The 24,514-nt window shown below is 45.1% G+C and overlaps 1 protein-coding gene across 1 annotated transcript in view; it reads right to left on the bottom strand.

The window, feature by feature from the left end:
• epha6 (eph receptor A6) overlaps positions 1-24,514 on the bottom strand; it is a 320,275-nt gene that overhangs the window by 178,712 nt on the left and 117,049 nt on the right. The window lies entirely within an intron of this gene.

The following is a 24,514-nucleotide window of genomic DNA, read 5'->3' as shown; positions in this document are numbered from 1 at the left end:
CATTTTTAGCCTCTCCATGTGAATAATGGCTCCAGCCTGCAGAGGGCGCTAGCGCGCCCGTAATCTTTTTAATTTCACAATTAGCGTCAGACGGCCCTAACGGGCCGTACTTCCATGACCACTGTCCACAAGCTCCTGACAGGGGGCGCTAACGCGCTGTAATGTTGTATAATGTGAAATTTATGTGTCAGCCCCATTGGATAACATGGGGGGCCCCGGGCGTCACCATGGCAACACCGTACAAAATACGATATGGGTCTCATTGGCTTTTTGGATCGGGACGCCATCAACTATTTTTGTACCGAATTTTATCCATTTCTGAGAAACTAATTTTTTTCCCATAATGCATTTTTTCTTCTGCACCTGGAGGGGGCGCTATCGCGCCCAATGTCACTTTTTCACATTTGTTGCGTCCAGGGGTGAAAGGTCAACAAAATGTATATTTCCGATTTTTAATCGGAGCTTGTTTGTGCGAATGGGAGCGATTTTTAGTTTTTGATGAATCGCAAAATACTTCGGAAAGATTGCGGCTTCGCCGCAAACAAACCGTAAAACATAGACAAAAAATTTGGATAACTTTTGATGCCCCACATCTCGAGATGAGCAGGAGCGATTTTGAGCTCATTTGGTGAAACGCCCTGGGAGGAGTTCGTTAAAATGCGACGTCAGCGAAAACGCTGACTCAGCATTCTCAGGACTTCCTGTCAAAATGGCGGACTTCCGGTTTGTCAGGGGGCGTGGCCACAATAATCTTTTTTTTTTGTCGTCACATGACGAATATCTGTACCGAATCTCAACGCTCTACGACAAAGTTTACTTCGGCCCCTCCCCCATTGGCGTAATGTATTTTGACTTTTGTAGGTGGCGCTGTCGCGCCATTTTTTTTTCCCCCAATATGAAACACACATTTTTATTAATTTTTCACCGAACCTGAATTTTGGGCAAAGTTTGGTGAGTTTTCGACTATGTTCAGGGGGTCAAATTCCTGCTCAAAGAGCAGAAGAAGAAGAAAGAAGAAGAAGAAGAAGAAAGAAAGAAAGAATAATTAAAGCCGCAAGCGGCATCGAACGGCCCTCGTGGGCCGTGCCTCCTTTAGCGCCTCTATTGCCGCGTCTATGTAACCGTACCAAGGGCGCCACACTGCATTTTATTGCCCTGATGTGCCATTAATCTTTGTCAGTAAACATCAGAGCTACATTTTTAGCCTCTCCATGTAAGCAATGGCTCAAGCCTGCAGAGGGCGCTAGCGCGCCCGTAATCTTTTTAATTTCACAAGTGGCATCAGATGACCCTAACGGGCCGTATTTCCATGACCACTGTCCACAAGCTCCTGACAGGGGGCGCTAACGCGCTGTAATGTTGTATAATGTGAGATGTATGTGACAGCCCCATTGGATAACATGGGGGGCCTCGGGGGTCACCATGGCAACACCGTACAAAATACGATATGGGTCTCATTGGCTTTTTGGATCGGGATGCCATCAACTATTTATGTACCGAATTTCATCCATTTCCGACAAACTAATTTTTTTCCCATAATGCATTTTTTCTTCTGCACCTGGAGGGGGCGCTATCGCGCCCAATGGCACTTTTTCCACATTTGTTGCGTCCAGGGGTGAAAGGTCAACAAAATGTATATTTCCGATTTTTAATCGGAGTTTGTTTGTGCGAATGGGAGCGATTTTTAGTTTTTGATGAATCGCAAAATACTTCGGAAAGATTGCGGCTTCGCCGCAAACGAACCATAAAACTTAGCCAAAAAATTTGGATAACTTTTGATGCCCCACATCTGGAGATGAGCTGGAGCGATTTTGAGCTCATTTGGTGAAACGCCCTAGGAGGAGTTCGTTAAAATGCGATGTCAGCGAAAACGCTGACTCAGCATTCTCAGGACTTCCTGTCAAAATGGCGGACTTCCGGTTTGTCAGGGGGCGTGGCCACAATAATATTTTTTTTTTGTCGTCACATGACGAATATCTGGACCGAATCTCGTCGCTCTACGACAAAGTTTACTTCGGCCCCTCCCCCATTGGCGCAATGTATTTTGATTTTTGTAGGTGGCGCTGTCGCGCCATTTTTTTTTTCCCCGATATGAAACACACATTTAAATTAATTTTTCACCGGACCTGAATTTTGGGCAAAGTTTGGTGAGTTTTCGACAATGTTCAGGGGGTTAAATTCCTGCTCAAAGAGCAGAAGAAGAAGAAAGAAAGAATAATAATAATATTTTTTACAAAAACAATATCGTCGCTTTCGCGACGATATCATAATATACATTTTTGGAAAGCTTTCAACGAACCGCACGCACCCGTGGGGGTCCTGGGTGGATGACGAGCGCTTCGCGCTCGTCATCCACTATATACCCCGATTCACACTATATACCCCCATTCATTTTAAAGCAATAATAAGTATAAAGGGCCCACACCTCTGGTGTGGGCTGTCACTGTTTGACACGGTGAGTTTACGGTTGACATGGGGACAGCGCTTCGCGCTGTTTTTGTGCGCTTCGCGCACTTAGGTTCAGTGCGCTGCGCGCACTGCGCTGTGATTACGATTACAATAGGCCCTTGCGACGGCAGGCCGCTCGGGCCTAATAATAATATTTTCGGCAAAAACAATATCGTCGCTTTCGCGACGACATCATATTATACATTTTTGGAAAGCTTTCAACAATCCGCACGCATCCGTGGGGGTCCTGGGTGGATGACGAGCGCTTCGCGCTCGTCATCCACTATATACCCCCATTTACACTATATACCCCCATTCATTTTAATGCAATAATAAGTATAAGGGGCCACACCTTCGGTGTGGGCTGTCACTGTTTTACATGGTGAGTTTACGGTTGACATGGGGACAGCGCTTCGCGCTGTTTTTGTGCGCTCCGCGCACTTAGGTTCAGTGCGCTGCGCGCACTGCGCTGTGATTGCGATTACAATAGGCCCTTGCGACGGCAGGCCGCTCGGGCCTAATTAAAGCCGCAAGCGGCATCGAACGGCCCTCGCGGGCCGTGCCTCCTTTAGCGCCTCTATTGCCGTGCCATAACCGTACCAAGGGCGCCACACTGCATTTTTTTGCCCTGATGAGCCATTAATCTTTGTCAGTAAACGTCAAAACTACATTTTTAGCCTCTCCATGTGAATAATGGCTCCAGCCTGCAGAGGGCGCTAGCGCGCCCATAAACTTTTTAATTTAACAAGTAGCATCAGACGGCCCTAACGGGCCGTACTTCCATGTCCACTGTCCACAAGCTCCTGACAGGGGGCGCTAACGCGCTGCAATGTTGTATAATGTGAGATTCATGTGTCAGCCCCATTAGAATTGCATGGGGGGCCCCGGGCGTCACCATGGCAATACCGTACAAAATACGATATGGGTCTCATTGGCTTTTTGGATCGGGACGCCATCAACTATTTTTGTACCGAATTTCATTAATTTCCGACAAACTAATTTTTTTCCCATGATGCAATTTTTCTTCTGCACCTGGAGGGGGCGCTATCGCGCCCAGTGTCACTTTTTCACATTTGTTGTGTCCAGGGGTGAAAGGTCAATAAAATGTATATTTCCGATTTTTAATCGGAGTTTGTTTGTGCGAATGGGAGCGATTTTTAGTTTTTGATGAATCGCAAAATACTTCGTAAAGATTGCGGCTTCGCCGCAAACAAACCATAAAACTTAGCCAAAAAATTTTGATAACTTTTGATGCCCCACATCTGGAGATGAGCTGGAGCGATTTTCAGCTCATTTGGTGAAACGCCCTAGGAGGAGTTGGTTAAAATGCGACGTCAGCGGAAACCATGACTCAGCATTCTCCAGGCTTCCAGTCAAAATGGCGGACTTCCGGTTTGTCAGGGGGCGTGGCCACAATAATATTTTTTGTTTGTCGTCACATGACGAATATCTGTACCGAATCTCGTCACTCTGCGACAAAGTTGACGTTGGCCCCGCCTCCAGAGACGCAATGTATTTTGATTCACCATGGCAACATCGTACAAAATACGATATGGGTCTCATTGGCTTTTTGGATCGGGACGCCATCAACTCTTTTTTTGCCGAATTTCATCCATTTCCGAGAAACTAATTTTTTTCCCACAATGCATTTTTTTCTTCTGTACCTGGAGGGGGCGCTATCGCGCCCAGTGTAATTTTTTCACATTTGTTGTGTCCAGGGGTGAAAGGTCAAAAAAATGTATATTTCCGATTTTTAATCGGAGTTTGTTTGTGCGAATGGGAGTGATTTTTAGTTTTTGATGAATCGCAAAATACTTCGTAAAGATTGCGGCTTCGCCGCAAACAAACCGTAAAATATAGCCAAAAAATTTGGATAACTTTTGATGCCCCACATCTCGAGATGAGCTGGAGCGATTTTGAGCTCATTTGGTGAAACGCCCTAGGAGGAGTTTGTTAAAAGGCGACGTCAGCGAAAACGCTGACTCAGCATTCTCCGGGCTTCCTGTCAATATGGCGGACTTCCGGTTTGTCAGGGGGCGTGGCCACAATAATATTTTTTTTTTGTCGTCACATGACGAATATCTGTACCGAATCTCGTCGCTCTACGACAAAGTTTACTTCGGCCCCTCCCCCATTGGCGCAATGTATTTTGATTTTTGTAGGTGGCGCTGTCGCGCCATTTTTTTTTTCCCCGATATAAAACACACATTTAAATTAATTTTTCACCGGACCTGAATTTTGGGCAAAGTTTGGTGAGTTTTCGACTATGTTCAGGGGGTCAAATTCCTGCTCAAAGAGCAGAAGAAAGAAAGAAGAAGAAGAAAGAATAATTAAAGCCGCAAGCGGCATCGAACGGCCCTCGCGGGCCGTGCCTCCTTAAGCGCCTCTATTGCCGTGCCATAACCCACCCAAGGGCGCCAGACTGCATTTTATTGCCCCGATGTGCCATTAATCTTTGTCAGTAAACATCAAAAATACATTTTTAGCCTCTCCATGTGAATAATGGCTCCAGTCTGCAGAGGGCGCTAGCGCGCCCGTAATCTTTTTGATTTCACAATTAGCATCAGACGGCCCTAACGGGCCGTACTTCCATGACCACTGTCCACAAGCTCCTGACAGGGGGCGCTAACGCGCTGTAATTTTGTATAATGTGAGATTTATGTGTCAGTCCCATTAGAATTACATGGGAGGCCCTGGGCGTCACCATGGCAACACCGTACAAAATACGATATGGGTGTCATTGGCTTTTTGGATCGGGATGCCATCAACTATATTTGTACCGAATTTCATCCATTTCCGACAAACTAATTTTTTTCCCATAATGCAATTTTTCTTCTGCACCTGGAGGGGGCGCTATCGCGCCCAATGTCACTTTTTCACACTTGCTGTGTCCAGGGGTGAAAGGTCAATAAAATGTATATTTCCGATTTGTAATCGGAGTTTGTTTGTGCGAATGGGAGCGATTTGTAGTTCTTGATGAATCGCAAAATACTTCGTAAAGATTGCGGCTTCGCCGCAAACAAACCGTAAAACGTAGCCAAAAAATTTGGATAACTTTTGATGCCCCACATCTGTAGATGAACTGGAGCGATTTTGAGCTCATTTGGTCAAACGCCCTAGGAGGAGTTCGTTAAAATGCGATGTCAGCGAAAACGCTGACTCAGCATTCTCCGGGCTTCCTGTCAAAATGGCGGACTTCCGGTTTGTCAGGGGGCGTGGCCACAATAATATTTTTTTTGGGTCGTCACATGACGAATGTCTGTACCGAATCTCGTCGCTCTGCGACAAAGTTTCCTTCGGCCCCTCCCCCATTGGCGTAATGTATTTTCACTTTTGTAGGTGGCGCTGTCGCGCCATTTTTTTTTTCCCCAATATGAAACACACATTTTAATTAATTTTTCACCGGACCTGAATTTTGGGCAAAGTTTGGTGAGTTTTCGACTATGTTCAGGGGGTCAAATTCCTGCTCAAAGAGCAGAAGAAGAAGAAAGAAAGAAAGAAAGAAGAAGAAGAAAGAAAGAATAATAATATTTTCGGCAAAAACAATATCGTCGCTTTCGCGACGACATCATATTATACATTTTTGGAAAGCTTTCAACAATCCGCACGCATCCGTGGGGGTCCTGGGTGGATGACGAGCGCTTCGCGCTCGTCATCCACTATATACCCCCATTTACACTATATACCCCCATTCATTTTAATGCAATAATAAGTATAAGGGGCCACACCTTCGGTGTGGGCTGTCACTGTTTTACATGGTGAGTTTACGGTTGACATGGGGACAGCGCTTCGCGCTGTTTTTGTGCGCTCCGCGCACTTAGGTTCAGTGCGCTGCGCGCACTGCGCTGTGATTGCGATTACAATAGGCCCTTGCGACGGCAGGCCGCTCGGGCCTAATAATATTTCCGAGAAAAACAATATAGTCGCTTTCGCGACAATGTTATATTATACATTTTTGGAAAGCTTTCAACGATCCGCACGCACCCGTGGGGTTCCTGGGTGGATGACGAGCGCTTCGCGCTCGTCATCCACTATATACCCCGATTCACACTATATACCCCCATTCATTTTAAAGCAATAAGAAGTATAAAGGGCCTCTGGTGTGGGCTGTCACTGTTTTACACGGTGAGTTTACGGTTGACATGGGGACAGCGCTTCGCGCTGTTTTTGTGCGCTTCGCGCACTTAGGTTCAGTGCGCTGCGCGCACTGCGCTGTGATTACGATTACAATAGGCCCTTGCGACGGCAGGCCGCTCGGGCCTAATAATATTTTTTACAAAAACAATATCGTCGCTTTCGCGACGATGTCATATTATACATTTTTGAAAAGCTTTCAACGATCCGCACGCATCCGTGGGGCTCCTGGGGCTCCTGGGTGGATGACGAGCGCTTTGCGCTCGTCATCCACTATATACCCCCATTCACACTATATACCCCCGTTCATTTTAATGCAATAATAAGTATAAAGGCCCCACACCTTCGGTGTGGGCTTCACTGTTTTACATGGTGAGTTTACGGTTGATATGGGGACAGCGCTTCGCGCTGTTTTTGTGCGCTCCGCGCACTTAGGTTCAGTGCGCTGCGCGCACTGCGCTGTGATTACGATTACAATAGGCCCTTGCGACGGCAGGCCGCTCGGGCCTAATTAAAGCCGCAAGCGGCATCGAACGGCCCTCGCGGGCCGTGCCTCCTTTAGCGCCTCTGTTGCCACAACCCTACCAAGGGCGCCAGCGTTGCCACAGTGCATTTTATTGCCCTGATGTGCCATTAATCGTTGTCAGTAAACATCAAAACAACATTTTTAGCCTCTCCATGTGAATAATAGCTCCAGCCTGCAGAGGGCGCTAGCGCGCCCGTAATCTTTTTAATTTCACAATTAGCATCAGACGCCCCTGACGGGCCGTACTTCCATGTCCACTGTCCACAAGCTCCTGACAGAGGGCGCTAACGCGCTGTAATGTTATATAATGTGACATTTATGTGTCAGCCCCATTACAATAACATGGGGGGCCCCGGACGTCACCATGGCAACACCGTACAAAGTACGATAGGCGTCTCATTGGCTTTTTGGATCGGGATGCCGTCAACTATTTTTGTACCGAATTTCATCCATTTCCGACAAACTAATTTTTTTCCCATAATGCAATTTTTCTTCTGCACCTGGAGGGGGCGCTATCGCGCCCAGTGTCACTTTTTCACACTTGCTGTGTCCAGGGGTGAAAGGTCAATAAAATGTGTATTTCCGATTTTTAATCGGAGTTTGTTTGTGCGAATGGGAGCGATTTTTAGTTTTTGATGAATCGCAAAATACTTCGGAAAGATTGCGGCTTCGCCGCAAACAAACCGTAAAACGTAGCCAAAAAATTTGGATAACTTTTGATGCCCCACATCTCGAGATGAGCTGGAGCGATTTTGAGCTCATTTTGTCAAACGCCCTAGGAGGAGTTCGTTAAAATGCGACGTCAGCGAAAACCATGACTCAGCATTCTCCAGGTTTCCAGTCAAAATGGCGGACTTCCAGTTTGTCAGGGGGCGTGGCCACAATAATATTTTTTGTTTGTCGTCAAATGACGAATATCTGTACCGAATCTCGTCGCTCTATGACAAAGTTGACGTTGGCCCCGGTTGGTCCCGCCTCCAGAGACGCAATGTATTTTGATTCACCATGGCAACACCGTACAAAATACGATATGGGTCTCATTGGCTTTTTGGATCGGGATGCCATCAACTTTTTCTGTGCCGAATTTCATCCATTTCCGACAAACTAATTTTTTTCCCATAATGCAATTTTTCTTCTGCACCTGGAGGGGGCGCTATCGCGCCCAGTGTAACTTTTTCACATTTGTTGTGTCCAGGGGTGAAAGGTCAAAAAAATGTATATTTCCGATTTTTAATCGGAGTTTGTTTGTGCGAATGGGAGCGATTTTTAGTTTTTGATGAATCTCAAAATACTTCGGAAAGATTGCGGCTTCGCCGCAAACAAACCGTAAAAGTTAGCCAAAAAATTTGGATAACTTTTGATGCCCCACATCTCGAGATGAGCTGGAGCGATTTTGAGCTCATTTGGTGAAACGCCCTAGGAGGAGTTCGTTAAAATGCGACGTCAGCGAAAACGCTGACTCAGCATTCTCCGGACTTCCTGTCAAAATGGCGGACTTCCGGTTTGTCAGGGGGCGTGGCCACAATAATATTTTTTTTTTGTCGTCACATGACGAATATCTGTACCGAATCTCGTCGCTCTACGACAAAGTTTACTTCGGCCCCTCCCCCATTGGCGTAATGTATTTTCACTTTTGTAGGTGGCGCTGTCGCGCCATTTTTTTTTTCCCCAATATGAAACACACATTTTAATTAATTTTTCACCGGACCTGAATTTTGGGCAAAGTTTGGTGAGTTTTCGACTATGTTCAGGGGGTCAAATTCCTGCTCAAAGAGCAGAAGAAAGAAGACGGAAGACGGAAGAAGAAAGAAGAAAGAATTAAAGCCGCAAGCGGCATCGAACGGCCCTCGCGGGCCGTGCCTCCTTTAGCGCCTCTGTTGCCACAACCCTACCAAGGGCGCCAGCGTTGCCACACTGCATTTTATTGCCTTGATGTGCCATTAATCGTTGTCAGTAAACATCAAAACATTTTTAGCCTCTCCATGTGAATAATGGCTCCAGCCTGCAGAGGGCGCTAGCGCGCCCGTAATCTTTTTAATTTCACAATTAGCGTCAGACGGCCCTAACGGGCCGTACTTCCATGACCACTGTCCACAAGCTCCTGACAGGGGGCGCTAACGCGCTGTAATGTTGTATAATGTGAAATTTATGTGTCAGCCCCATTGGATAACATGGGGGGCCCCGGGCGTCACCATGGCAACACCGTACAAAATACGATATGGGTCTCATTGGCTTTTTGGATCGGGACGCCATCAACTATTTTTGTACCGAATTTTATCCATTTCTGAGAAACTAATTTTTTTCCCATAATGCATTTTTTCTTCTGCACCTGGAGGGGGCGCTATCGCGCCCAATGTCACTTTTTCACATTTGTTGCGTCCAGGGGTGAAAGGTCAACAAAATGTATATTTCCGATTTTTAATCGGAGCTTGTTTGTGCGAATGGGAGCGATTTTTAGTTTTTGATGAATCGCAAAATACTTCGGAAAGATTGCGGCTTCGCCGCAAACAAACCGTAAAACATAGACAAAAAATTTGGATAACTTTTGATGCCCCACATCTCGAGATGAGCAGGAGCGATTTTGAGCTCATTTGGTGAAACGCCCTGGGAGGAGTTCGTTAAAATGCGACGTCAGCGAAAACGCTGACTCAGCATTCTCAGGACTTCCTGTCAAAATGGCGGACTTCCGGTTTGTCAGGGGGCGTGGCCACAATAATCTTTTTTTTTTGTCGTCACATGACGAATATCTGTACCGAATCTCAACGCTCTACGACAAAGTTTACTTCGGCCCCTCCCCCATTGGCGTAATGTATTTTGACTTTTGTAGGTGGCGCTGTCGCGCCATTTTTTTTTCCCCCAATATGAAACACACATTTTTATTAATTTTTCACCGAACCTGAATTTTGGGCAAAGTTTGGTGAGTTTTCGACTATGTTCAGGGGGTCAAATTCCTGCTCAAAGAGCAGAAGAAGAAGAAAGAAGAAGAAGAAGAAGAAAGAAAGAAAGAATAATTAAAGCCGCAAGCGGCATCGAACGGCCCTCGTGGGCCGTGCCTCCTTTAGCGCCTCTATTGCCGCGTCTATGTAACCGTACCAAGGGCGCCACACTGCATTTTATTGCCCTGATGTGCCATTAATCTTTGTCAGTAAACATCAGAGCTACATTTTTAGCCTCTCCATGTAAGCAATGGCTCAAGCCTGCAGAGGGCGCTAGCGCGCCCGTAATCTTTTTAATTTCACAAGTGGCATCAGATGACCCTAACGGGCCGTATTTCCATGACCACTGTCCACAAGCTCCTGACAGGGGGCGCTAACGCGCTGTAATGTTGTATAATGTGAGATGTATGTGACAGCCCCATTGGATAACATGGGGGGCCTCGGGGGTCACCATGGCAACACCGTACAAAATACGATATGGGTCTCATTGGCTTTTTGGATCGGGATGCCATCAACTATTTATGTACCGAATTTCATCCATTTCCGACAAACTAATTTTTTTCCCATAATGCATTTTTTCTTCTGCACCTGGAGGGGGCGCTATCGCGCCCAATGGCACTTTTTCCACATTTGTTGCGTCCAGGGGTGAAAGGTCAACAAAATGTATATTTCCGATTTTTAATCGGAGTTTGTTTGTGCGAATGGGAGCGATTTTTAGTTTTTGATGAATCGCAAAATACTTCGGAAAGATTGCGGCTTCGCCGCAAACGAACCATAAAACTTAGCCAAAAAATTTGGATAACTTTTGATGCCCCACATCTGGAGATGAGCTGGAGCGATTTTGAGCTCATTTGGTGAAACGCCCTAGGAGGAGTTCGTTAAAATGCGATGTCAGCGAAAACGCTGACTCAGCATTCTCAGGACTTCCTGTCAAAATGGCGGACTTCCGGTTTGTCAGGGGGCGTGGCCACAATAATATTTTTTTTTTGTCGTCACATGACGAATATCTGGACCGAATCTCGTCGCTCTACGACAAAGTTTACTTCGGCCCCTCCCCCATTGGCGCAATGTATTTTGATTTTTGTAGGTGGCGCTGTCGCGCCATTTTTTTTTTCCCCGATATGAAACACACATTTAAATTAATTTTTCACCGGACCTGAATTTTGGGCAAAGTTTGGTGAGTTTTCGACAATGTTCAGGGGGTTAAATTCCTGCTCAAAGAGCAGAAGAAGAAGAAAGAAAGAATAATAATAATATTTTTTACAAAAACAATATCGTCGCTTTCGCGACGATATCATAATATACATTTTTGGAAAGCTTTCAACGAACCGCACGCACCCGTGGGGGTCCTGGGTGGATGACGAGCGCTTCGCGCTCGTCATCCACTATATACCCCGATTCACACTATATACCCCCATTCATTTTAAAGCAATAATAAGTATAAAGGGCCCACACCTCTGGTGTGGGCTGTCACTGTTTGACACGGTGAGTTTACGGTTGACATGGGGACAGCGCTTCGCGCTGTTTTTGTGCGCTTCGCGCACTTAGGTTCAGTGCGCTGCGCGCACTGCGCTGTGATTACGATTACAATAGGCCCTTGCGACGGCAGGCCGCTCGGGCCTAATAATATTTCCGAGAAAAACAATATAGTCGCTTTCGCGACAATGTTATATTATACATTTTTGGAAAGCTTTCAACGATCCGCACGCATCCGTGGGGTTCCTGGGTGGATGACGAGCGCTTCGCGCTCGTCATCCACTATATACCCCCATTCACACTATATACCCCCATTCATTTTAATGCAATAATAAGTATAAAGGGCCCACACCTCCGGTGTGGGCTTCACTGTTTTACATGGTGAGTTTACGGTTGACATGGGGACAGCGCTTCGCGCTGTTTTTGTGCGCTCCGCGCACTTAGGTTCAGTGCGCTGCGCGCACTGCGCTGCGATCGCGATTGCGATTACAATAGGCCCTTGCGACGGCAGGCCGCTCGGGCCTAATAATAATATTTCCGAGAAAAACAATATAGTCGCTTTCGCGACGATATCATATTATACATTTTTGAAAAGCTTTCAACGATCCGCACGCATCCGTGGGGGTCCTGGGTGGATGACGAGCGCTTCGCGCTCGTCATCCACTATATACCCCCATTCACACTATATACCCCCATTCATTTTAATGCAATAATAAGTATAAAGGGCCCACACCTCCGGTGTGGGCTTCACTGTTTTACACGGTGAGTTTACGGTTGACATGGGGACAGCGCTTCGCGCTGTTTTTGTGCGCTCCGCGCACTTAGGTTCAGTGCGCTGCGCGCACTGCGCTGTGATTGCGATTACAATAGGCCCTTGCGACGGCAGGCCGCTCGGGCCTAATAATATTTCCGAGAAAAACAATATCGTCGCTTTCGCGACGATATCGTATTATACATTTTTGGAAAGCTTTCAACGATCCGCACGCACCCGTGGGGTTCCTGGGTGGATGACGAGCGCGAAGCGCTCGTCATCCACTATATACCCCCATTCACACTATATACCCCCATTCATTTTAAAGCAATAATAAGTATAAAGGGCCCACACCTCCGGTGTGGGCTTCACTGTTTTACATGGTGAGTTTACGGTTGACATGGGGACAGCGCTTCGCGCTGTTTTTGTGCGCTCCGCGCACTTAGGTTCAGTGCGCTGCGCGCACTGCGCTGTGATTGCGATTACAATAGGCCCTTGCGACGGCAGGCCGCTCGGGCCTAATAATAATATTTCCGAGAAAAACAATATCGTCGCTTTCGCGACGATATCATATTATACATTTTTGGAAAGCTTTCAACGATCCGCACGCATCCGTGGGGGTCCTGGGTGGATGACGAGCGCTTCGCGCTCGTCATCCACTATATACCCCCATTCACACTATATACCCCCATTCATTTTAATGCAATAATAAGTATAAGGGCCCACACCTCCGGTGTGGGCTGTCACTGTTTTACATGGTGAGTTTACGGTTGACATGGGGACAGCGCTTCGCGCTGTTTTTGTGCGCTCCGCGCACTTAGGTTCAGTGCGCTGCGCGCACTGCGCTGTGATTGCGATTACAATAGGCCCTTGCGACGGCAGGCCGCTCGGGCCTAATAATAATATTTTTTACAAAAACAATATCGTCGCTTTCGCGACGATGTCATATTATACATTTTTGGAAAGCTTTCAACGATCCGAACGCATCCGTGGGGCTCCTGGGGCTCCTGAGTGGATGACGAGCGCTTCGCGCTCGTCATCCACTATATACCCCCATTCACACTATATACCCCCATTCATTTTAATACAATAATAAGTATAAAGGGCCCACACCTTCGGTGTGGGCTTCACTGTTTTACATGGTGAGTTTACGGTTGACATGGGGACAGCGCTTCGCGCTGTTTTTGTGCGCTCCGCGCACTTAGGTTCAGTGCGCTGCGCGCACTGCGCTGTGATTGCGATTACAATAGGCCCTTGCGACGGCAGGCCGCTCGGGCCTAATAATCGTTTTTTGCCAAAAAAAACCTAAGCCGTTGCCGTTACCACCACATGCTGTACACCGTTGGAAAGCTCTGGCTAAGGCGCACAAAAAAGTTGTGGGTCATTTTTTTCTGGCGTGTACGTGGAGCGCGCGGTTGGCCGCTGAAGCCCCCGGGAAGGCTTTTCTGCAAACGCAAAAACAATATAGGCGTTTTTCCATTGTAGCTGTTTTTACACATTAGACATTTTCGGAAAGCTCTGGCCGAGTCCTATGCGTCTCTCGTGGTAGGAGGTCGCTGTCGTGTCCGTTGTGCACTCCGTACGGCATCGAAGCGCACCCTGGTGGCCCCCTGCGTTGCAGAAGCAATAGTCCCTATCGCCATGTATGGCGCTCGGGCCTAACAAGGGTTCCCGTTGCTCGAAATACCATATATTATACATTTTCGGAAAGCTCTGACCAAGGCGCATGCAACTGTCAGGGTCATGACTCTCTGGTTCGTACCCAGTGAATGAGTGATGACATTAACATGCATTTTATAGGGGGCGCTGTTGGGTCCACTGCCACCAAACCTCATGTCATGTATGCGGGGGTGAAGGGGCAACATGTGTATGAGTTTTGGTAATAATCTGAGCTAGTTTGTGCGAACGGGGGCCATTATTGAGGTCTCAGAAATGGCCAAAATAAAGGTCAACTTTGGGGCTCCACTGGACGAAGACCGCAAAACGTAGCAAAATTCTTTGGATAACTTTTGATCCCCAACATGTGTAGATGAGTTAGAAGCGATCAGAAGCTCATTCGGACAAACGCCCACGGAGGAGTTCGTTCAAATGCGACATCAGCGTGGAGGCAATTTGACTTTTCCTCATTTTTCCACTCAAAATAGGGGACTTCCTGTTTGTCAGGGGGCGGGGTCATAATAATGTTTTTTGCTGGTCACGACCTGGACAATGTCTGTGCCCAAAGGCGCGAGTGTGTGTCCAAGTTGGTGGAGGCTCTCCGTCACTGAATTATTTTTTTCAAATTTGCAGGTGGCGCTGTTGTGCCATTTTGCACGTCCCACATTGGACACTCACATTTTCGTCAATTTTTCACCAGACCGGATTTTTCGGTGATTTTTAATTGAGTTTTCGCGCACGTTCAGGGGGTGAAAATCCAGTTTTAAGAGGCGGAAAGAAAGAAAGAAAGAAAGAAAGAAAGAAAAATTAAAGCCGCAAGCGGCATCGAACGGCCCTCGCGGGCCGTGCCTCCTTAAGCGCCTCTATTGCCGTGCCATAACCCACCCAAGGGCGCCAGACTGCATTTTATTGCCCCGATGTGCCATTAATCTTTGTCAGTAAACATCAAAAATACATTTTTAGCCTCTCCATGTGAATAATGGCTCCAGTCTGCAGAGGGCGCTAGCGCGCCCGTAATCTTTTTGATTTCACAATTAGCATCAGACGGCCCTAACGGGCCGTACTTCCATGACCACTGTCCACAAGCTCCTGACAGGGGGCGCTAACGCGCTGTAATTTTGTATAATGTGAGATTTATGTGTCAGTCCCATTAGAATTACATGGGAGGCCCTGGGCGTCACCATGGCAACACCGTACAAAATACGATATGGGTGTCATTGGCTTTTTGGATCGGGATGCCATCAACTATATTTGTACCGAATTTCATCCATTTCCGACAAACTAATTTTTTTCCCATAATGCAATTTTTCTTCTGCACCTGGAGGGGGCGCTATCGCGCCCAATGTCACTTTTTCACACTTGCTGTGTCCAGGGGTGAAAGGTCAATAAAATGTATATTTCCGATTTGTAATCGGAGTTTGTTTGTGCGAATGGGAGCGATTTGTAGTTCTTGATGAATCGCAAAATACTTCGTAAAGATTGCGGCTTCGCCGCAAACAAACCGTAAAACGTAGCCAAAAAATTTGGATAACTTTTGATGCCCCACATCTGTAGATGAACTGGAGCGATTTTGAGCTCATTTGGTCAAACGCCCTAGGAGGAGTTCGTTAAAATGCGATGTCAGCGAAAACGCTGACTCAGCATTCTCCGGGCTTCCTGTCAAAATGGCGGACTTCCGGTTTGTCAGGGGGCGTGGCCACAATAATATTTTTTTTGGGTCGTCACATGACGAATGTCTGTACCGAATCTCGTCGCTCTGCGACAAAGTTTCCTTCGGCCCCTCCCCCATTGGCGTAATGTATTTTCACTTTTGTAGGTGGCGCTGTCGCGCCATTTTTTTTTTCCCCAATATGAAACACACATTTTAATTAATTTTTCACCGGACCTGAATTTTGGGCAAAGTTTGGTGAGTTTTCGACTATGTTCAGGGGGTCAAATTCCTGCTCAAAGAGCAGAAGAAGAAGAAAGAAAGAAAGAAAGAAGAAGAAGAAAGAAAGAATAATAATATTTTCGGCAAAAACAATATCGTCGCTTTCGCGACGACATCATATTATACATTTTTGGAAAGCTTTCAACAATCCGCACGCATCCGTGGGGGTCCTGGGTGGATGACGAGCGCTTCGCGCTCGTCATCCACTATATACCCCCATTTACACTATATACCCCCATTCATTTTAATGCAATAATAAGTATAAGGGGCCACACCTTCGGTGTGGGCTGTCACTGTTTTACATGGTGAGTTTACGGTTGACATGGGGACAGCGCTTCGCGCTGTTTTTGTGCGCTCCGCGCACTTAGGTTCAGTGCGCTGCGCGCACTGCGCTGTGATTGCGATTACAATAGGCCCTTGCGACGGCAGGCCGCTCGGGCCTAATAATCGTTTTTTGCCAAAAAAACCTAAGCCGTTGCCGTTACCACCACATGCTGTACACCGTTGGAAAGCTCTGGCTAAGGCGCACAAAAAAGTTGTGGGTCATTTTTTTCTGGCGTGTACGTGGAGCGCGCGGTTGGCCGCTGAAGCCCCCGGGAAGGCTTTTCTGCAAACGCAAAAACAATATAGGCGTTTTTCCATTGTAGCTGTTTTTACACATTAGACATTTTCGGAAAGCTCTGGCCGAGTCCTATGCGTCTCTCGTGGTAGGAGGTCGCTGTCGTGTCCGTTGTGCACTCCGTACGGCATCGAAGCGCACCCTGGTGGCCCCCTGCGTTGCAGAAGCAATAGTCCCTATCGCCATGTATGGCGCTCGGGCCTAAATAAGAAAAAAAGTTGGTTCCCCTTCCCCCCAGAACCTGAGTTTCTCTGCTCCGCCCCTGCAGCCGCAGCGAACTTCACCTCAGATGTGTTGTCCCTCTCTGCGCCTTTGTCTCTTTCCTTTCTCACTGGCAGCTGCGAGCACAGGCAGCAGAGAACACTACATGATACTAATGTTTTGTCAGGACATCTGAACTTAAGTTTGCAGCTAATGTACTACGTTAGTATGAACGGGCGGGGGGGCGTTCGTGAAGTCTCCTCCTCGCGCAGCACAGAGCTTCCTGTGTGTGTTGTATCATCAGTTGTATTTGCACACATACCTCTTCTTTCTCATCGTTCTCATTGAATGTGGGCGTTTTTTGTCAGCCGCGTAAATAAAACGGCGGCGCAAATACTATACAATACCGTTCGGTCACACAACATGGTGCCCCTCAGAGACGTGGTGCCATACGAGTTATCAGCCTATAGGGAGCTGTTGTAGCACAAACATGAAGGTTTGGTAACATGAAATGCTTTCATATAATATCAAGTAAATGTTGCTTGTACTTTTGTCAACAACTAATGTTCTGCCAACGATTCATTCAAAAGGACATAATCTCCAGTTTGTTTGTTTTTTTTTCCCCCTCCCGTAATCCTGTAAAAGATAATCTTGCCATAATCCTGCCTGTCTTTCTCATCTGTGAGCACAAGAGGTCATGTATAAGTCATCTGCCAGTTTGCATTTTATCCTTCGACACATCCTAAAGGAATAAACATAGCGGCTGTGGTGCAAGTCTGTCTTGAGTGTTGCAACAGACCTCAGTCAAGTCAAACTAGCGAGGCACATTGAGTTCATCCCAAGCTCTTCCTTCACTAATACATTACCACCCACCACCTGTACCTCTGGTGCGTTGTTTTGCCTACCCTACAACATGGATACTATTTCTGTATCTCATCTAAGAGCTTTTCCCAGCCGGCAACTTATCATCAGAATCATAATTAGCAGGTGTTAAATAATCATCTCAGCTATGTTATATTAATTGGTGCATTTGTGCCAACACGGATAAAAATGCTGATATAAACATGCAGCTAAGTGTTTTTAAAGTTTTTGACTTCGAAACTTATGGTCATATTTTCACATCATCTATACCGTCAGCTCACTTTTTGTATCAGTCAAAGTTTATATTAGAGCACTTTACAACAACACTTGACCGACCAAAGTGCCTTTCATCAAAATACATAGGAAATATATACTATGTATTCAGTTCAAGAAGTATTTTCCTTTTGTCGATTGCATAGGAAATGATTTGCCATACTTAAAAGGAAGCAGGTAACACTTAAGAATACAGCCTGCAAGTTACAGGTACAGGGATCAAGAATGAGTAATAATGTCAGTACAGGTAATAATTACATGTTTTTAATTAAGTACTGTAATTAAAACATTTAATGTAAGTAACTACATTAAAGGGACTAGATACAAGTTGGTCATTTTTATACTCACTACTGCCATCTCAGGTCTTACGCGTAACTGCAGCTTCTATTTTAAGCTTGTGCATGACGGCACTTCGGACCCGAATTAACAGCTTTTTGAGCGACAGTGCAGGAACATGTAGGGGGATGAAAATACTTACTTTTAACATTTTTAAACTCCGTATAGTCCCTTTAAAGTGCAGGATCTAAACAAGTGCATAAAGGGGTACAAAGAGTAACTAAGGTGTACAGTATGTAGTTGCAGGTGTTTAGCTTCATAAAGTTTCATAAATTGAGGAAAATAACTGCATAACTAACGCACAAATACACTGTACCTAATGTGTGACTCCACGTGAGCACGGACTGTAATCTAAAGTGCTTGTTTGTTGTTACCTGTACCTACACATGGAACTTGCGGGCTGTCATCTAAAGTGTTACCAGAAAGCATTAAGTACATTAATCCATAGGTGAATTAAAATGTGTTTTGCTTTTGTAAAACCCTTTCACAATTTCTCGTATTATGTTGCAGACAAAATATGTTGATTGGATCTGTTTAAAAAAGCCTTTGAATGTCACAATTATTTTCTTAAAAGGTTGCACGTGCAAATAAGTCCTACATCCTCTGTCCATCTGTGCATCTAAAGTCTCCGCTATAAAACTTTTGAAAGAACAAAACTTTTCCTTCTGACACATATCCCCTAATAATAAACCAGGAAGTAGTCTGTGTAAGCTGAGAGTCCGCGAGACAGCTGGAGCTCCTCGCTGTTGTCGCTGCAGAGTTTAGAAACAAATGCACTGGTAATTTCCCTCGACTCTTTTTGTGTCTATCTACAAATATAACATGGATTTGGCTTGGGCTGAGACACCCACCCCCCCTGCTGTTAATCCTTATGCTTTACAATCCAGTCTCTTTGCAAATATATATGTGCGCCTTATAGCCCGCCATTTCCCACATCGGATGAATCAAAAATGGTGAAAAGGTTATGCCTGACAGCAAATTATCACAGGCATAATATAGCACGCCTTATTTCATCCCCTACTCGATATTGTGTGGGCGTGCATGTTTAAGCAAGTCCTATCATCTGCAAAATGCGCCGGCACAAAAGCGTTTAGCGAAAAAGAAGCATCTGCATTTTAATAACTGCGTCTAATTTATTTCATTATTACTGGCCGCTCTTAAACTTCCTCACCAGATCATTTTTGCTGAAGGGGACACTATGCTAATGACGTGTTTTGTCTGTGCACCTTCCCAAACGAACCCATCACACTCAGTTTAAAGCAGCTGCGCGTAAATGTATCGGTCCGTATGCATTATTATACGGCAAAAGTGATTACTGCAGCAGCACACGCATTCAGACGCACTTTAGGCGATCTGCATTCTTTTCTATCAAGGGAATTCATAGGGTAGGGGAATATTTTGCATTTCCACTGAATACATCATAGAAAAATACCCCGTGGTTCCATAAATAGGGTATTTATCTTTGTCTGGAAACGATAAAGGCTTTAAAGGGGGTGTTGTGCTTTTTTTTCCTAGTATTTGGTAATGATTTAAAACACATATTGTTCATGGTCATTTAGCTTGTTAGAAAAAAGCTTCCGAAGTGACAAACGCTGAACGCCTCCGCTCCTTTAGAAACCTCCTCCCACTGATTCTGCATCAAAACAAACCTCCGCTGATGTATCTACTGTCAGACACTGAATGGGATCAGGGGCGGACTGGGACTGAAAAACAGCCCTGGACTCTGACCAGCCGGGCCCAAATTAGCGTAATTGTGCACTTCCACAAATACATATTTCAACCTCTTACCCCCCGGGGCCTTAACATTAACGAGTGCATTTTCCCCAGTTTGGCTTTTTATCATTATTATTTTTTATTGGTATCCTCAGCAAAAAGAACTTCAAAGGTGGTCGTAGAAACAGAAGCAAAATCATTAATATGAATAATAAATAATAATGGTCCCAAAATTGAACCTTGTGGTACACCATACTCCACGGAATTCCTTTTAGATTCATGTTTTTTCATACTGGGCTTTACCCAAATCTAAAAGCTTCTCGACTGGAGAGCAACGATGTAACGCCTCATTTGAAAGCTAAGACCTACAAAAGTGATGGAAACTTTTCGTCACGTCGCCACATTTTTGTCATATTTTTGTTTTTTTAATGATTTTTTCTATCATTTTTTGTTGTGTTTTTCTCAAGCTTTTGTAGGTTTTTTTTGTCCGTGTTTTTCTCATGTTTTTGTTGACTTTTCATCCTCTTTTTCTCGCTATTTTGATGCTTTTCTTTTTAGCTTTTAGATTTGGGTAAAGCTCGGTTGAGGCGGGACTGGTGGCCCTAGAGCCAGTGGCCCTTCTGTGCTCTTCCAGAATGGACATATGGCCAGTCCGCCCCTGAATGGGATGCAGAATGTTGCGTTTCAGTAGCAAGGCTTCGGCGACTATCTTTGCCTATTCTTGCACTGCGGAGAAGGGGTGAGCTGTGTCACGGCTTGGAGCCTGGATGAGAGCGTCTCGAATGAAAATCAGCACCTCCAACTCTGAGGCAGCGGTTCTTCAGTGGAAAAGGTGGCTTGCCCACTTCAGGTCCGTGGAGAGTCCCTGCCTCAAGTGGAGGAGCTCAAGTATCTCGGGGTCTTGTTCATGAGTGATGGACAAATGGAGCATGAGATTAACAGACTTCTGCAAACTAACTATTCAGACTGTAGTGATGAAGGAGCTGACTCAAAAGGCAAAGCTCTAGGTTTAACTGGTCAACCTATCTCTGACCGAAAGGATAGAGGCGAGACAAGCGGTTCCAGTACAAGCGGTTGGAATGAGTTTCCTCCGCAGGGTGCCTAGCATACTCTCACATATAGGGTGAGGATTTCAGATCGGAGTAAAGCTGCTGCTCCTTCACACCAAAAATCGTGGTAAGGTCCCCGGGGAGTTGTTCAGGGCATGTCCCATTGGAAGGAGGCCCCAGGGAAGACTATGTAAATGTATTTTTTTACACCATGCCATTTTCAAGAAGGTCCTCAATCTTCTCCAAGGAAAATGATGCACATAACTGACGTAGCAGTACAGCATGCAAAGGAACAAGAAACACAGGACATAAACATAAACATACAACTAAATCCCATACACCCAAACAACAAACACACCCATACAAAATCACATAATGGCCACTACAGAAGACTCTCTCGAGGCATAAAGCTCTATAACAATCATGTACAGATGAATAACGTAAAATGCTGTTGTTGCAAAGAAGAAAAAAGACAGAGAAAAAGACAGAGAAAGAAAGGTGCTTTTTTATTAAATGGAAATGTCCTTTCGTGGAACAAACCTTTTTTCTTTCGTGTCTTAAACTATTGTTTCAAATACTCCTGAGGCACTCCTGGGTCTCTCAGCTGACCTGGGAGTGTCCGAGGATCCCCCTGGAAAAGCTGGAGATCTGCTCAGATGCAGCCTCTGCGACCTAATCCCGGACAAAGAAGATGATGGATGGATAAAACTGTATAGCTTTTGTCATGTAATAAATACATCTGTTCAAATTGCATTTTCAATTAGACTGCAATAGATCATGTAGCCTGTTTTGGGTACAGGCTCTGGGCTAGAGTGTGTCTATCAACTCCTTTATGGGTATTGGGATACATGTGAATAGGTAAAAAAAAAAGTCCATAGTGAATATTTATTAGTGCTTCAGTTTCGAGATCCAATTAAAAGCACAGCGACACAATGAGCAGTTAAAATATGCTCTGATATGGTGTAAAAATAGACTATAAGACACATCTATGTGTAATGGATTGACAATTCTAATGTAATGGAGCCATAAGGTCACTAACATATGAGCTCATTATACAGCAGCTAAAACTACATATCTATATAGTGAGCCAGGCAGTAATCCAGTAATAATTGTGTGGGTAACACTGTAAATGTCAGCCTTCCACCTTTTAACGGAAATAGCACTGATACAGACGCGTTGAAATCCGGCTCACTAACTAGCTTTTCTACCTGCTTTTTTAATTGAAGTGTGAGGGAAGCAACAGTGAGGGTGCGACTTTAATTTTCTCAATAGAGTTACGTGGATTAGCATGAATAAAAATGGAGAATTATAGATTTCACCTTTAAACCGCATACTATGGAACATTTTTTATCAGCGATGTTGGTTTCGTTCCAGACAGTAGGATAATCTTTGAGTTAATGTATACACCTGACCACGAACTTGGCTCAAGATCAGGATATTGCAGTCGCCCACTGCTGCTGACAGATTGGTCTGGTTGAAGGATGGGTCAGATGCAGAGGAAATATTTACCATAGAGGGCACAATAAAGTTTAATAAGTAATAGTCACATTGTAATTTCACAGAACCTTTAACCCGAGGGAGATGTCAGAGTATTTCCCCTGCTTCTGTTTTTATTTGATCTTTTTTTTTTTTTTGCACATGTTACAAAGTGTAATATGATACTTGTGAGCCATCAACTTATGCAAAACATGTCTGTCTACACCTACGCTGTTTCCACTCAAAGCTTCACGCACTTCACAGATTTCATACCACACTCAAATCACTGAATTATGCAAGAGCAGGAGGTAGGAGTTGGTCAAATACTTTCACACCTTTAAACAAGTGCAAATCAGCTTCTAAAATAAACTGATAGAAGTGCTCCGAGTGCGGCACTAGATGGCATTACATAACATAGACAAAAATGATCTAATGTTCAATGTTTTTTGCGAAACAGGAGACAATAGTATATTCAAAAAACGACCACATTGGCAGCAAGTTTGCCACATCACTCAAAAGTTTATCAAAGTCTCGCGACCGGCCGTACGCCTGTGTCGCATCCCCCGAGCACGCTAAATAACAGTAACCAGGTGTGTTAGCGATCAAATGACTCTTGTGGACAGCCTGGGGACCTGCCACTAGACCGTGTGCTAAACTGGGCTTCCTAATGAAATAAAAAGGCCCGGTGCGACATCGAGTTACCTGTATAAAGGCGAGGGCCGCTCCCCTGTGAGATTGAATAATGCATTTAATGGTTTGGCAGAGAAATGCTTTTCCCCCACAGACCCCTGTCAGCAGAAGGATAGAGGGAGAGGTAGAAAGAACAAAAACAAATACGCAGAGGAGGAGGACCAACAGTCAATTGAAATATGGCAAAGAGAATAGTCAGGGGAGATGCCGGGAGGGAGGAGAGGGCGGCAGAAAGCACTGTTTGCAAATCACAAATTAAAAACATAAGCGTTCTACACGCCATGCAATGTCCCAGAGGAAATATGTAGAGCTTTCTGAATTAAAAAAAAGTGTATTTGGAGCAGGGATCTAGACAGAGACAGCCTGGCCTCCTGCCACCACATACAGTATAGCGCCAGCTGAGAATGCAAAACCACAGACTACAATAACATTTAGCAGATGTCATCGGAAATTCACCACTTTCTCACTTCACTGGAAACTGTATTGGAAGCTAATCTATAGGCAGCACAGTCAGACCCTACTTGTCAAACAACACAATAAAAAAAACAGAAAAGGAATCAAAAGAATCAAAGGAACAAATCGTATATAAAAGGGACTGACAAAGCCATTACGGACACAATGTTACATCTTAAAAATGATGGAAATTGGAAGTCTGTGCAGAGGAAGACACTGCATATCTATAAAGTTTATGGTTTTGATTGAAGACAACAAAATGCATCCTCCATTCTTAAGTTCCGGGGCTTTGGCGAGGCTCCAAAGGACTTGTCAAACTTAGCAATAGCACAAGCAATGATGTACACTGGCAATAAAACACATCACGCATTATGACTGCCTTTCAAACTCTCTGCTGTAAACATCGCTGTTGGCTCACACAGATGCACTTTAAATATTAGAAACTACGCAGAATGCAGCCAGGAAACAGGCTTTTATCAAGTATGTCATCTTAATTGAGCAACTGGTTGGATTCTTGTCGTATGAGTAGTTTACTGCAGAGGTCACAATGAAGCAATGTCTTTGTATCCTCTTTCTGGGATTCTTTCAGGGCATCTTCAGTCAAAATTTTCACTGCGCAAACTGATTGGCATGTCAGTATAGGTTAGCCTCTTAAACCCCGCCTTAAGTGCATTTTCTCCAGTTCAGCTTTCCCCAAATCTGAAACTTTACAGCCTATAGGCCAGTGGAACACCTAATTTGAAAGACCTACAAAACTCATTGAAACTGAGCGTTTTCCTTGCATTGTTGCCGCGTTGTAGTAACTTTTTTGACATTTCTTTTCATTGCTTTTTTGTTGTTGCCAGTTTTTCGCCACATGTTTGCCACCTTTTTCTCCTTTTTCTTTTATGACACTTTACTGTTATTCTTTGGCTGCTTTTGTGTTGCGTTTTCATCTTATTTTTGTTGTTTCGAAAAAAAATGTGCTATTGTTGCTTTTCCGGCAT

This window comes from Gobius niger (assembly GCF_951799975.1).
Source record: "Gobius niger genome assembly, chromosome: 9".
NCBI lineage: Eukaryota > Metazoa > Chordata > Actinopteri > Gobiiformes > Gobiidae > Gobius > Gobius niger.
The sequence above is the reverse complement of the archived record's forward strand: the minus strand, read 5'-3'. Positions and strand labels throughout refer to the sequence as shown.